This window comes from Sinocyclocheilus anshuiensis, unplaced genomic scaffold, assembly GCF_001515605.1.
Source record: "Sinocyclocheilus anshuiensis isolate Anshui unplaced genomic scaffold, SAMN03320099.WGS_v1.1 scaffold1581, whole genome shotgun sequence".
NCBI lineage: Eukaryota > Metazoa > Chordata > Actinopteri > Cypriniformes > Cyprinidae > Sinocyclocheilus > Sinocyclocheilus anshuiensis.
Window position 1 is genome coordinate 690,470 of NW_015540988.1, and position 13,571 is coordinate 704,040.

Genomic DNA, 13,571 nt, shown 5'->3' on the forward strand with positions numbered 1-13,571 from the left:
TATGTGTCTATATATATATATATATATATATATATATATATATAACAACATAATTAATTAAACATAATGATAAATATAATTAACCATAAAGTTAAAATAGAATTATATTTTATATATTCCACATTTTGTATGTGTATTATATTTAAGTGTGTTCTTTTTAATAATCTTATATATTGACAGAAATTATAGATACAGTAATTATATTTCATATAGATTATTTCTTATTATATAATAATTATAGAAAAAGTGGTCTTTGGAAGCAAAATTAGCTATTTTTAGAAGCAAAAGCACACAAAGGTTTTCAACCACATTAGGAGCCATTCTGGTCTTGTTGTATAAACGGTGCTTTATGTGAAATTACTAACAATAATTCAATTCTAAATATTATTTAATTTAGAAATAGATTAATAATAGCTCAAAATAATAATTAAGACAATTATGAATAATTAACATGATTAAAATAGTTTAAATAGTTCATATTTTTATTTATATATTTTCATTCTATATATTTTCAGTGTCTGAAATAATAAATCAAATATTTCTTATTAAGTGATAAACTCACTCTTATTATTATCACAGTTTTTAGAAGCACAGGAAAGTTCCCAAGCACATTAGCATTCATTTTTCTTATTATATTAATGGTGCATTATGTGAAAAGGTATTCTCATGACAAATGCAGAGTGGCAAACACCGCATTTATATCTTAAATTACAAAAAAGGACCTGTTACTTTATTTGTAGGATAATCACCTCTATTCTTGCTTTATCTATGATGGAATCCAACATGGATAATGTGTTCAAAATAACAAGGAACAAAGCCGAAGTGCACGAGTATGACTTAAGCGTGCTGCCACACAGCTGTTTTCATAAATGACGCCACAGCAAGGAGCGTCACGCTCTCCTTCTTCTGGGAGGATGTGAGACGCTTCAGGGCAGGCAGTCGTGCTCTCGGTCTCTCCATGGAGACGCGTTTAGAGTGGATGTGACAGCGCAGTCGCAGACCCTCCACCGCTGCACTGCAGCTGTCACACGATGTTCTGTTCAGCCCAGTCTGCAGACACACACCAAACTCCACACACAAGCATATGGCTGAGGAGGTCAGATGAGGACAAGGGAACGCAACAGCTACTTTTAGCACTAGCACAGCTACTGAATACAAAGACCAGGGAGCCAGCGGATACAAATGCAACTATTATTTAACATATCTTCTGTATGCAACTGTATTATATTACATAATATATCTTTGATATATTACCTATAAATACATGTCTGTGTTAGTGCATGCATCATTATAATTACTTTATTCATAAATATACATATGTATATATGCCTCAATTAAATACTGTAGGCAGCACATTATTTCACTGAAAAAGACAGTATTTGTTGAGTCAATATGAAATGACTTTGTACAGTAACTCAAGGTCGTAAAACAGGTTATATTTTAACTTAATGGCCGTTGTATGTTAAACTGGTCTGTCTGGATGACTTAGTTTCTATGAATGTGACCCATTCCTTTTTGCCAATTAATATCACTACACTTTTTTTATGAACAAACCAGATTTTTACTTTTTTATCATTTTCTAAAGGAATCTTGCCTATATGAAAGTCCATATGGTTTTAAACTAAGATATTTCAACTAATCCTCACTCCAGATGAAACTTTACTCCAAAGCGTAACATGCATAATAGACTGATTGTCTCTCTGTGAGCATTTGTCTAAAGCAGCCATCCATAATAAGCCTGCCTGCTGTGTCCAGTGATGGCTGAGTATTGTTGCTGTGCTTTGTGTGATAACATGTGAGGTGGCTGATGGAAATCGGTTTGAGTCGTGCAGTGAGTCAGCTGCCTTGAGACAGTTTTCTTCACGCTCACATCAACGGACAATGGAGTTGTGCTATTCTCTTTGACAACGGACATAAAGGCTGAATCTGGTTAATATTCTGAAGACTTCTGAATGCTACATAATGGTACAAGTGACAGTGCATTTCACAAGTGAAACCAGTAGTTTTTGTGGGACTAATACAAATATTAATCCTAGCATGTTTCATGTCCTTCACTTTGACAAATCATTTGCCTTAAAGTCCCCCTGTGGTGAAAATCAAGTTTTTTATGTTGTTTATTTGTCTATGTGTTGTTTTAATATGCTTTTAGACAAACCATGTGCCAATCCATTTATCAACACCATTGCTGAGTATTTTCTCCTTAAAACTGCAGTTTCCCAAAAGCAGTCACAGAAACGCGGTTTGAAACAGCCTTTGTTTTGCTATGTCACAAAACTCAATAACCAATCGCGTCAAGGGATCCTATCCTTAGCATATCATTAACTGCGCTGCAAAGGGTCTAGTGAGAAGGCAGCCAGGTTAATCCGGTAACAGTTATATTTTTTTCTGTAGATGTTTCGCCAACTGTTAATATTTCCCCCTATTTTCATGATGTCATGTGCTGTTAGCGCTTATTTATTTGTATTTAGAACCGCTAACTTGAATAATAACCCGCGGCAGCAGTGTAAAAGTAGCGCGGAGTCAGACGCACCTCTCCCGCATTGACATCCGCACATGGCTCATGGCTGGCTGCTGTGTGACTGAGTGGAGGCGGGGCTAATTCGCGTATTCATAGATCTGCGTATAGTAAATGAGGCAAGGGTGTAGAGTTGCATTCAAGCTATTTTAAGGCACGAGAAAATTATTTTCACAAGAAACATTTTTTAAATATGTCATTTATATGATCAAAGATGAGTTTTAAAGGATACAATTTTTGACTACAGGGGGACTTAAAAAAAAAAGTCTTGTTATATTTTCTTAAAGGGATAGTTCACCCAAAAACAAAGATTAATTCACTTGCTTTCATGTCAGGTTCAAAACCTATACAGTGACCAATGCTGTCTCTATCGATTCTATTGAATGGAAAAGAGCAACTTGGACATTCTGCTAAATTTCTTCTTTTGTGTTTCACAGAAGAAAGTCAAACGAACGACATGAGGTGAGCAAATTTTGGCAGAACTTTCATTTCTATTTCTATTCTGTTATGCCAAATTTACACTGCAATCTTCTGAAGTGGCTTTTATTTGTCTTTACACAGACTATTTAATGCTGCTCAGAGTTGGAATGAATGCATTTACACTGCAATTACGACTGTATACTTCGATATTAGGGGCTGAGGTGGGTTTGAACAGGCATAATTTAGTCTGGCTTTTATGCGGCATTGCATCTTTACATTGAATTTTGAGCAGGCACTGACCAGCCTTAACTCATCTGTGTAAAGATGTCTTTTGGAGCAATGTTAACTTATAGAAAGTGCTTTTCTTTTCCAGTACCCAAAACTCCTCCCTTATTTGTCTTTCCTCACGTGTGATTCATTGCCAATTGCAGAAACATATCCATATGGTGAGCCTTAAAAAGCTGCCCAGACTTCATTAGTCACAAGCAGCCCATGTATAAATCTCATGAAGTGCTGGCAAACGGCCCCTACACCAGTGCACGATGTCGAGGTGTCAACTGCTCACCAATGTCTCAAACTAATAAAACACCAGCCACAATTTAGCATGTCAGGAGATTAAAGGAGAACTTCAACTCGTTTTATCACTGTAAGGAAGGAATAAAGTGTGTGGTAAATGGATGGATATGGGTAAATCTACAATTGACACTTCGCAAAGACCCACCCCCCTAAGTTACTGTTGCTATGTCCGACAAGTAATGCCGCTCTCACACTACACATGTTCGCATGCAGTGGAAAATACATCGCAGAGCAAACAGAACACTGACAACACGCCAACAGACAAGACAGAGCAGGTTACTTCTGGTATGAAACAAAGTCTTATCTTTCTAATTTCGTCATTTTTTTAAGAAATTCAAACAGTAAATACCAATTTGTGGCTCTTTAATGTGTCGTAACAGATCACTGTATTGCCTCAGTTCAAGCGGCACTTGAACCAATCCTCTTTTAATATTTACTTCAAGCACAAAATAAACATGAATGAACATCAGAAGGTATTTTATTTAAATCGCGGAAAGATGTCAATACACACAATTTTTCAAGTTTTTAAAGGGGTCATATGATGCGATTTCAATTTTTCCTTTCTCTTTGGAGTGTTACAAGCTCTTAGTGCATAAAGAAGATCTGTAAAGTTGCAAAGACTAAAGTCTCAAATCCAAAGAGATATTCTTTATAAAAGTTAAGAGTCAGCCACGCCTACCTAAAACGGCTCGTTCTAACACGCCCCCACATGTCTACGTCACGATGTGGGAAGATTTGCATAACGCCGCCCAAATGTTCACGCAAAGAAAGAAGGCGTAACTTTTATTCTCGCTGTAGTATTGTTGCCGCCGCCGCCATGTCGTGAAGGCACTGTGTGATTTGTTGTGAAAGCGAAACTACTTTGTTTGGCCTTCCAAAAGAGGACGATATCACTTCGTCATGCCTGGAGCTGATCCGTGCTGGTTGCTGAGGAAATACAACAATTTTTTTCGCTGTGGATCGCCTGATCGGCTTTCACCTTGGACGAAGCGGAGTCCAGCCCGGGGTCGTCACATGTGGTTGCCGCGAGTCTTCGAATCCACCGGCCTCCGCTCACTCTAGCCCGCCGCCGCTCACTCTAGGCCACCGTGTGTGACGCTGTGTTTCGTTGTGACTCACTAAGGTGACAGATAAAGGGTCTGAACCCCACCTAAAAAGGGTTTAGAACCGCCCCTGATATAGCGTGCGTAATTATACTGAAACTTAAATATATAACCAGTTTACCTGATTTAATGTGATGTGATGGCTGAGCCTGTTTCTGAGATAACAACTTGCCAATCCGTGGTTGGATTTCCAACACGGCTAATCGTAAATCATCTTACACTGTCAATAAGCGTGACTGATACTCGAGCCAACTCTGCTCTAACTGTCGACTAGCAGTGGGAGTCAGATTGCCCCCTAGTGGATGGCTAAATATTTGCTAACTCGTATTCATAAATCCTCAAGGGAATGTCTCTGAATTAACTGATGCTCACGCCCCCCCTTGAAAACCCCTGGAGTAGACTACAATGCCGGCTGTTCTGACTCACAGACTGGAAGTACGTTTTTTATATTTCATAAACACATTTCATTACACCAAATACACAAAATAATGTTCTTTTTAGCAACATCATATGACCCCTTTAAGTCCACCCACGTTAATCTACTCTCCTGTCTGGTTTGTTTGTTGGACAAAAATGGCAGATTTGTGGTCTCTGTGAAAGGTCAATTAGGGAATTTTTGACTTCTTGAAATCTTGGGGAAAATAATTGCTTCATGTTAAAACATTAATCTGATCAGGACCTTGATCAATGTTCAAGTGGATTTCGGTATAATGTGGGATTTTAAATAATTAACATTGTGTGTAATGGCTACAATGTACGATGATAATGACATTTTTCACCTTTTGGAGAAAAAGCTGAACAAGCTGTAAACTTGCTAACATAATCAGTTTCTTAGCAGTCAATTATATAAATTGTGAAATGACTTCTGAATTAAAATTGGTAATAACACCTACATGTAAAAACATTTAAGTTAATAATATTTCTGATCTTCAAATGGTCACTCCGCTGGATGTACTACCCTGTCACTTCTTATTTCCATCATAATCAAATAAAAACTTTTTTGGGAGAAAAAAATGAATGCTGCTGGATATGGATATTTAGGTCAATAATTCTTTGTTATTTAAAAAAATAATTTTTATTCTTAAATGCCAAAATGAACTCAAAATATGAATTTAGATCTTAAGTTAAAATAGAATTTTCTTGATTATAACTTTAAAAACACACAATATAAAAAGTCTATAATTAACTTGTCCTCTAAAATTAAAATTAATTTTTGTTTTTTAAAGTTTTTTTTTTCCATTCTTTTTTTCCCCATTCAAACAAATGTACCCCAATCAAAGAAACACCCATAAATGGTGGCAATATCCTCTCTTTCAGGAAAGCATGACTCTATGTTTGGATACATCCCTAAAGTCACACAGATTTTATTAACCCCAGACGGAAGGAAAAGTCAGCCTGAGCAAGAGGCGAGAATCCTAATCCCCTCTAAAAAGCAATAAAACAATGTATTTATTGAGTAAATACAGTTCTTAACTCAATAACCCACTGGAGCCTGCTAATATGCATAGTTAATATGCAGTGTGAGAAAATGTTTTCTCTTAACTTGGATGTGATGAAATACTCTGAGATGAGACATGCTGAATGTTGTATAGTCTGGACTGTGTGTTGCTCTTGAACAAGTTTCTCCATGTATGGTCTACCTTATAAAGTAGTCTAGTTACAATGGAAGCCCATTTTCACTCATTTATATTTTGCAAGGTGACCTTATAGCTTTGAACTGCTACTTTATATATTGTAATAAATTCAAATTGTGAGAGATAAAAGCTCAATTACAGGAAAATGGCCAATTTGAAACAAATGTGCAAGATATAAAGTATACCAATACTTTTTTGTATTTGAATTTTCATATCTCACAATGTACCTTTGTATTTTGCAATATGACATTATGGGCCAGTTTTACTAACAGCTTGCGTCAGTGCAAACAGTCTTTTGGCATTAAAATTGTCATGTTTTACCAAGCGGCAACCTTCCGGTCTCTCTCGTGAAACCAACACAGAAGTGACTAAAACTGCAATTCATCGACTGACCGCTAGAGGCTGGCTCCAAAGGGGAGTCAGTCCCATAGACTCCCCATGTTTACAGCCTGGTACAAAAAGTGGTTTTGGTCTATATAGCAAATTTTGCCCTTCATGACAACTGTGAGGGGGGTGAATTTTTTTTATAACTCATCCGTTTAAATTATATTAAGCCTTGCATAATTAAGGGCGTGGCCACTTGAGTGACAGGTGGATTGCCGCTGCTGTCACCACCGTCGAGCTAGGTGGGCGTGGTTTCAGCAACCAGTTCCCGCCTCTTTACCCATTTTTGATTATCCGGGAGTGACGCGTGGTGACGCGCTGCCAAGATGGCGACGGCCGGCTCCGCCTACTTTAGGCTTCAAAAACGCTCTTCGGAAACCTACGGGTGACGTCACGGACACTACGTCCATGTTTTTATACAGTCTATGGGTTTTACTAAAGACGCGCAGTGCTGAATTAGCGCTGAAAAGGCGTGGACACAGTTATTGTTGAGCTTAACCTTATTGAATATGCTCATCAAATTACTGGCATTTGCACCATTATTTACAACCCAAAAAAGCATTTCTTAAAACTATTTTGCACTTGAAATGGCTGCAATTATTGTTGCTAGCAGGAGGCAACGCAGAGAAGGGTAGAAGGGAGACAATTTTTACACACATAATTAATTTATTTTGAATGCCAGAAGAGCACATTATCCGAATATATCATTTGCCAAGACATGTTATTTTTAATTTGCTTCAGGAAATAAAAGACAACTAGGAGTCACGCAATACCAGGTCTATCAAAGATTCTAGCAAACCTTCATTTTTTTGTCCTCCGGTTCTATTCAATGTACCGTGGCTTCTTTATTCTTTATTTGCGACTACGCTAATTTGCGCTATGCTTGGTATATTGTGTTGGTCGATATGTAAATGAGATGTTAATAATGTCAACGTTATTGCCTAAGCGGTAAATTACATTTTTTTTTAAATAAAAACGTGGGCTATATAAAATTTTTATAAAAACAAACATCATATTGTTCCCTTTGTTTTGTGTATGCTTGTGTTGCTTACAGTTAAAGTCCTTCTCTGATTTTATATTGTTTGCAAGGTTGCAACGTTACTTTGCAATATTTTAAATATGTTTTGGTATTTTGCATGGTCTGTTATTGGAGTAGTGTCACCCAGGTGGAAATTTTAACTCCTATTTACTGGGAATAAAAAAATCATTTAGCAGATGCAGAGACATATAGAGCGGGGAATCCCCCCCATCTCCCCACCCTCTGATTACGTATCATAACGTAACTACGAGTAAACGTCATTTGGCGGTTTTTACTTGGAAAACCAGCTATATTTTTCTTGCATTCGAATAATGGATAAACTTGAAACGATAGAAGGATTGGAGATTACCTGGTTAAAAAAAGTCACCGCTCGCCACTGGATGTGACTATATCTTAGCAACGTCTTGCGATTTTGACTTCTGATCGTCGCAATGTGACTGTCTCACAATTTTGACTGTAATATGTCAGAATGTGATAATTGATTGTGAGATAAAGTTAAGAAATAAGGTTGCAATTTTGATATTTTCTTTATTATTTAAACTTTTACTGTATCTCAGTTATTACGTTTAGACAGTCATAAATGTGATATATATAGTCACATTACACATTTAAGCAACAAGAGGAATAAAAAAGGTAATTGTGAGATAAAGTTATTTTAATGTTGTCATATTGTGGAAGCAGGATTCCATAAATTATGTAATACTAATCAGATTTATAATAATTTGAGAGGCCACTTTGATATTTTGGTTCATCCTAGGTAGCACCAGATGCAGCCTGCCTTTTAAAATAAATACATAAAAGACAAGCACTTATCTTTTTTTCTTTTGTAAACTGATGTGTACTCAGATGTATATAGCCCAAATAAAATAATAAATGAAAATGCCTTTGGACTGTGCCATGATGCATCACCTTGTGCACAGAGGTGACACTAATGGTGTCAGATGTTGTTCTGGGCTTGGATTTCTGTTGTTTGAGGGTGTGATAGAAGCATTACAAGGTGTTGAGGAAGATCAGAGATCATATCACACTGGTCAGAGAGAGAGCTGATGCAGAGGCATTCACTCATACTGACATTTCACGATTCCTTTGCTTACTTTCTTACACTTCAGCCTCCTACCAGCTGTACTCGCTTGCCTGGCTCACCAACACTCTCACTAGTTCCTGCCAATGATCCTACACGGGCACAGCATTACAGCCCCTGCCCACAGGCTCCAGGAAAAACTTTTTGCTGGTGATTTAACTACATGAATATAACATTAACATCATCCTACCTTATTCTAAACAGTTCCAGATCCAAAATCTCACTGCATGAGCCACGTTTCAAAACACACAGCTGTGATCACACAGTTGAATTTTATATACACCAAGTAAGCAGTGAGCACACAGTCATTAAAAGGGCTACAAAAAAAATATTAAATGACAAACTCAAGATTTGCTGTTTTGAGTATATTGCTTATGTTATGGGCGTGTTATGCTATGTTATGCTACTGTTTTTTCAGTGTGCTACTACATCTTAAAGATTTCACTATATAGTTATAATTTAATTTGTGAATTAACAGTTGATGACTGGTGGGAGAAGACCAATTTACTTGCTGAAATGAACAATACAAAAATAAAAGAATGATAAAATCATAAAACCTAATGAGGAAAATACAACTTTTGATTTAAAAAATGTCACCAAAACAGAACTAAATAAAACAATGAAACAGAAAAAAAAGAGAGCTTTCAGATTCAGTATGTTGGTAGGATTAAACTGGTATATCAATGATCTACCACTTATTTTGTCTTGTTATACCAGAAGATCCCAAATGCATACTTGCATTGTTTTCCTTGGACTGCTGAAACCCAAGTTTGTTTTGGGCATCCCAAGTTGGAGTCTAGACTCAAGGTCCTTTCCCGTTGCCCGTTATCTTCCCATTGCTTCCTGTCTCCTCTACCACTATCAACTACACTGTAAAAGATGATGCAACGTTTAAACACATTCACAACAGATAGTTTTGAACACTGGTTGGTTATGTACTTGCTCAAAATTTGATTTTGTATAATTTTTAACCAAAAAAAGATACAAAATCAAATTATGAGCAAGTACATAACCAGCCAGTGTTCAAAACTATCTCCTTACCTTAGCCCGATTCACAATGGTAAGCTTATAATAATGTTTTCTAATTTGAGTGGTACTGGTAGGAATTTGTGGGAAATTCGAGCATGGCGCTTTGTCATTACGTAACATCTGTAAACATAAAAGAAGGAGTCCCGGCTAGTAGGCTATTGCATGTGAGGATGCTGCAGGTGGTGGATCGTTTATAGCCTTTTCTCAAAGCAGCTGGAATAATTAAACTTATTTTGATGGCGGATTGTAATCCAAAAAGGTTTTTGTGTTTATGAAACACAAGTGACTGAAATTAGATTATATTCCAGTTTTAAATGTGCATCTGATTACAGATAGCCTACGTGGGATTACACAAATTTTGTATTTCAAAGAGAACCAGCTCTAAGCAAGAATAATTAGCTTTTTTTGTTAATAGAATTTCTTTATATGAAATTCAAATGGTATGACAATTAGAGATTAGACTGTACAGAAATTGAAATCTACATGTAACGCTAATACACACTGCATACATGTTAACATGAACAATTTGTGAACAAAGTATAACAGTAATAATAATTTGCACGGTTTGGTGTGATATGAGCTAACCGGTTGTTAGATTTAATCAAAATTGTAGCACCATTTATTGTAATGTTTTTTTTCTCAGTTGGTCAGAACAAAAGTGTCAGTCTTGTTACTTACTCGTGCAGATGACAATATCAGTGAAAATTCTTATTTAGGTCATACTTCCAAGACGTAGGCTAAAATCTGTGATTGCAAGGTACAGTAAATATCCACACCGGTGCGGTGACTGACAGCCACACATACTCTTCAGAACATTAGCTTCATCTGCGCTGGAGCCATGCACAACCCACGCAAATTTTTAGATTTTGACAGAGATGATGACAAATAGGCAAAACTTACAGGCTGCAGCTTCAATTGTTTCTGCTCAGTTGACATTACTCATTTTGACTACGTTTTTATTACTTTGTGTTATCTGTTACTTAAAGCATAAAGGCAAGGGGCCAAAATAAGTAAATAATACATAAATAAAAAATTAAATAGTCAATCCAACACATACCACAGGGACTTGTAAAAAATAATTAATTTTGACATGCAGCTGCATCTGGGGTGGAGGATGAATGACGGAAATTGCCAACTCAAGGGCTGAATCGATTACTGTTTTCATGAACCAGAATGGCAGCAAGTTCACCATCTTGAATTCATTAAAGCCTCCAAAAATTTGAGAAAATCACTGGTGCAACACCTCTTCCTATTCCTTCACAATGCCCGTCATTCATCTCCATATATAGTGTATTTCCTATAAAAGAATACCACAGAATTACTTAATTATTAATTGAACATTGGTTACTTTTGTTGTTGTTGCAACATTTTAATGAAGGCAATAAGGCACTTGAGGCTGTGCTTTACCAGTTTTACCATGGGTAAGGCTGTTATGCCTATTTACTCCACTCATCTGTAGTAAAATCACTGTAACGTGTGATCTCTCATGGCTTATTGCTTTTAAAAAGCCTATTAATTTTATTAACTGCATAACAATCCACATTGTAATAATGTCCTAAGGCATAAGTGTGAATGCTGGGTATTTTCTTCTGATGTCCTTAATTAAACAATTAAGTGCCAGTCATATGTGGCTTAGAGATTCTCTCTAGTGATAAAACAGAAAATTAATAAAAGAATAACAGCTTTTTTGATAATCAATGTGCCAGTCTATTTGACATGTTTTGTTTTTCATGATCACAAAAAACACAAAGTGTCAAAGACAGAGGTTTTGCTGCCCAAGCTGTCGAGATGATGACTAACCTCAGACACTGCTAAAAATACACCCAGTAGTCATATCTGAACATTTAAAAGGCTGTAAAAACATAAAAAATGTGTTCACCTCTGATGATGTTTTAATTAGGGTGACCATATTTTAGTTTTCCAAAAAGAGGACAGTGCGGGCGGGCGGGCCGGTGGGGCTGGGGTGTGGTTGGTTGGTGGTTAAACTAATGCTGAGAGCACCCAAAGTAGCGCAATCTCAAATATTAAAACTCAAAATATGTCATTTCCATACCTAATATACATATTTTAGTCAGTGTTATGCATATTGATCATAAACACAGCTAAAAAGCTTCCTACCAGCAGCCCTTCTTCACAAAACTTAACATCTTGCAGTTTTATCATAGGTAGAATGCAAAATGTTTCAATACAAGCATTTCAGTCAAATGTGATTTATGCAACATTTCAAACCTTTAACCCATGGGGGAAAAGCAATGTATCTGATCTTCCTTTACACAGAGTGCACGTGATCGCGAAATCGAAAGTGAACAGTGAGCGCTCATCCAAAAGAGATTATTCTCCGCATATTGATAGCGGCCTCCTGATGCGCGAAAATTATATGCAATATTAGAATGTCTGCGGGAGTAGGTGGGACTGGACAGTCCTCGCAGGGCTCTAAAACAAAAAAGCACATCATGAATGGTGTCTGAAGAAAGCAAAAGTCGAATCCCGGACATTTTGGGCGATTTAGAAATCACGGCCGGACGCATTTTTAAGGTCCAAAAAGAGGACATGTCTGGGAAAAAGAGGACATATGGTCACCCTAGTTTTAATAGCCCATGTCTTTATAGATATGACTATGATTGGAGATTTGGAGGATTTAACATTAAATGTTGACAGCAACCATTCATGATACATCATGAACCAGATGCTCATTGAAAATATCAGAGGCCAAATGGGCAGATGCTCTTGACTTAGAAGTCAAGGTGATACACGCTGATATCATGGCATATCAGCTCAGTTCTGTGGTTAATCAGTTAGTGTTTGGCAAGTGCTCTGGAAAAGCAATAAAATACTTACTCATCATGGAAAAACAAAAGATGCACTAGAATAATAACAGGACTCAGTAGAAAAATCAAATTGCCAAACAGGTTTTGTACAAGCTTCTGAAACCTCTGAAAGTCATCAACTGTCATTCTTATACTGATTGAGGCAGAACTTGGTCCCTAATTAGAAGCCCTAGTGATGTGAGAATGTTAAAATTATTATGTAATTTCTTGTTCCCCACTGGGGAACTTACTGCTAATCAGAGCTTAATTTGTGCCAGAACAAGCTGGATCCGGCACCTCCAAATTTGTCCGAAATCCGATCCGGCACCTCATTTGACAGATCCCCTCCTCACGCACCAATGAAAGACGTTCGTGTTGACCTATAGCGTGCATGTATTTCATGAAAAAACTTCTATTATGAGCGCGCTTGCCGCGCATCTACATTTGACATAACAAACTTGAGCGAGCAAAGAGACTCGACGTGGCTGCTCTCACAATACTGATACACACGCGTTTTCTTTCTCAGGTGTTTACGTTTAGTTAAAGGGTTAGTTCACCCAAAAATGAAAATTAGACTGCGTTTTACTCACCCCCGAGGCATCCTAGGTGTATATGACTTTCTTCTTTCAGACGAATCCATTCGGAGTTATATTAAAAATTGTCTTTGATCTTTCAAGCGGTTTAATTCCACTCAGCGAGTGTTGCATTGCCTCAGTCCAAAAGAACTTAAATAAAAATCGCCCATCCATAAAAAAAGTGTCTCACACGGCTCCGGGGGGTGAACAAAGGCCTTCAGTAGCGAATCGATGAGTTTTTGTAAGAAAAATATCCATATTCAAAACATAATAATCACTTGAATCTAGCTTGCGCTCACTGTTGTAAACAGAAGCAGTTCCGGGGGAATGACGTATGAGGTCAGCTTTGCGCATGCGCCGCTCAGAAGTGACGCACGCGGAAACGCAGCGGAGAGATCAAAACAAAAC

General features: G+C 37.2%; 1 protein-coding gene across 1 annotated transcript in view; it reads right to left on the reverse strand.

Moving 5' to 3' along the window:
- Positions 1-13,571, reverse strand: part of tet1 (tet methylcytosine dioxygenase 1) — a 52,800-nt gene that overhangs the window by 17,836 nt on the left and 21,393 nt on the right. The window lies entirely within an intron of this gene.